Source organism: Pinus tabuliformis, chromosome 7, assembly GCF_031772625.1.
Source record: "Pinus tabuliformis cultivar Carrire ecotype Pingquan chromosome 7, CPIR1, whole genome shotgun sequence".
Classification (NCBI taxonomy): Eukaryota; Viridiplantae; Streptophyta; class Pinopsida; order Pinales; family Pinaceae; genus Pinus; species Pinus tabuliformis.
The window spans coordinates 186,352,131-186,355,183 of NC_142293.1; positions in this window are offsets into that span (position 1 = coordinate 186,352,131).

A 3,053-nucleotide genomic window follows, 5' to 3' on the forward strand; every position below is an offset into this window, starting at 1 on the left:
GTGGAGGACCAATATTCTTTGAGGGCTTGGGAGTCCAAGATAATAATGGTCATCATGGAACACACCCTGAGTACCCGGGTAAGGGATGTTCCGAGAGAGATAATGATGAGAGCATCTATAAATCATTGGTCTCGCCACCATTGAGCTCAGATATTGTGGAGAAATGGAATCGTTAGGCAAGGCCTTGCTATGTAACAATGTTGGTTGATATGATGCTATACAAATGAGTAACCAATCCGAAATCTTCTTATGAAAAATTCTTCAGATTGAGAAAGTCCAAGTACCATTATGATTACCTCCCTAGTTAAGAGGGAGTGTTGAAAAGTGTAACTAGATTCAGTCTTCATAATGACATGTAATTATGATTTTATGTAGTGTGATGTAAAGAAGAAAAATAAATTTAGTGTATTGCTTGCTTCATGGGTTTCATGAGCAAGAGATTTTCTTTCTGAGTCAAGACTCCCATTGAGAGTCTTCAAGAATTATTTGTCATCTATTCATACAATGATAGAGTCATTGTCATGTAATGAAGTCGTGTTACACTTTGTAAAAGGTCAATCTTGTCTATGTAAAGTATCCTCCAAGACCTTGTCACTTATGCTCTTGAAGTCGACCTACAATGATGAAAGAATGTGCTAGAAGAAGTCAGCCTAACTCTTGTGATCATGTCGGCCTAAAGGACACGAGATGAAGTGTATATATAGCCACATTCAGCCTCACTCAAACGCAAGAAACTCGACATATATTCGGTGAAGAAGTGCGAAGAAGAAGGGCTACAAAGAGAAGTGTGAAGAAGTGATAAGGAAGTTTCTTCTGGGCAAGCGAAAGAGGATTCTTCTGGGCATAGTGAATAAGGTTTCTTCTGGGATCATCGAAGAAGGTTTCTTCTGGGATCATCGAAGGAAGGTTTCTTCTAGGGGAAGTGAGGAAGGTTTCTTCTAGGGGAAGCGAAGGAAGGATTCTTCTGGGATACTTATTCTGGGTAATTGAGATAGAGATCTAGAGACCAAGATTCTCTACAGGAAGTCAGTGAGATCATAGGGACCGATTTTCTCTAGGAGAAGTCGACAAGAAGCAGTGTGAAGTATAGAGACCAAGTTTCTCTAGAAGAAGTCGAGGAGAGCAGTTCAAGATCAAGAAGAATGTCGAGAAAAGGAAGAGGCAGAGCATCAAGGTTAGTGACAAGGTTCTTCGAACAACACTAGAGTCAAGGGTTTTTGTCATGGTCTTGGTACTCATCAATTGAAGATATAGAAGAAGAATTTCAATCGGGTTTTCCTCTCAAGAGGTAAGAGGTTTTGGCCCTCGCTGACAAGCCTACATATTGTGTCACTTGTCTTTTATTGTGCATATTGGTAATTTTATTGATGAAAAAAAACACAATAATAACATAATGAATAAAAGATTATAAGCTAAGAAGTAAAAATATATCACAAGCAATTATCAATCAGAGATATCTTTTAACTATTAATGTCCTATATTTCTCAACACCCTCTGCTCCATGGTCTAGACATTCGCAACTCCCTATGATTTGCTTCGTTGTGCACACTCTCATTCACTGTCTCTCAAAGTAGCTCAGATATGCTCTGATACCATGTTGTTTTTTCACGACCTTGGTCTTTCGAATAGGATCTTAAATCACTGACGCTATGAAACCAAGAATCACAACAAAACTACTTTGCACAACGGAATATAAACAACAATAAATCTACTAGTGCACAAAATATAGACAACTTTTTACAATTTTCAACCCAACTTCGTTATATTAATCAAACTGAATAATACAACAGACTAAGGCTCTCGTACCAGGGATAATGGCCCTAACACATCCACTAGTACAATAATACAAAACTGGGGCTTGGTGTCAGTCCATTGACAACCAATCTACCCTCAACGAGATACTCTAACCATCTAGTTGTTGCATGCTCTCTCATCTCCTCTCGGTCATACCATGTACCTGCCCGGTCCTTCGGCTCCTGATCTGTAGCACTTCCTCTATCAATGATCCAAGTCCATTTGGCCACTGAGCCTCAGCTCTCCAATCTACTCACTAGTTGAACCTTAGCCCATTAAGGGCACAACACATCAAGACTCTTGTCGAGTTGTCCACAACTCCGTTTGTGAAAAACTCTCGACTGCCCATTGTTGTTCCTCGTCTACTCAGGGACTTCAACCCACTATGGGCTTCCTGCGCTGCTCCAGTGAAGACCAATATAGAACACGAAAAGCGGCCACCAATCACTGCAAGATGTCCATTTCCCACAATGAACATGGGTTGGGAGGACTTCCCATCATCTGTTGTAGAAGTCCTTCTTCATACACAAGTCTAGGGTTGCTCAACTTCTCCTCTGGCTCATCAACCCTTGAGCTCAACAAATGCCACTCTAGAAACCACCTAATTCCATGAAGATGGTGCACACCGAACTCCAACTTGGGCACTATCACGTTGTCCTCCACCAAACCATAAATGTCCAATCCACGCTCACACCAATCCTATTGTAGAATATGCTCCTACTTAGGGCATCCAACACCTATGGAGACCCTTCCACATGGCTGCTAACATACTCCTCAAATATGCCTTTTCAAGGATACCATCCACTTGCAAGTCACATCAACTCAAGAGGAATACCATACCTCTGCTTTGCAACCTCATGTTGCTCCTCTTGACACAAGCACTACTATTGACGAATTTCTCATAGGATGATCACAAAACTATCCAATACACCAACTATCCAAATTGGTCCAAACTAGACCCAACACCTAGCAACAATTCAGTCACAAAACATCATGACATACCTTTATCTCTCATTGATTTGGGACCAATTCTTCTGTTGTTCACTTCGGTCTGGTTAGGGCATGTTACAATCAACCTACAACCCTTCTCCTCTGCCCAGAAGTGGTCCTAACCGTCGTGGTTGTCCCATATGTGGCTCCTCCACCCCTCATTGGCCCTTTAGGACATGTTTGCACTCTAGATAGTCCTCTCGGTTCCCTGCCCTAATTGATTTCAGACCCTCAGCCCCTCATGTAGCCTCTGATCTAAACTGCGACCT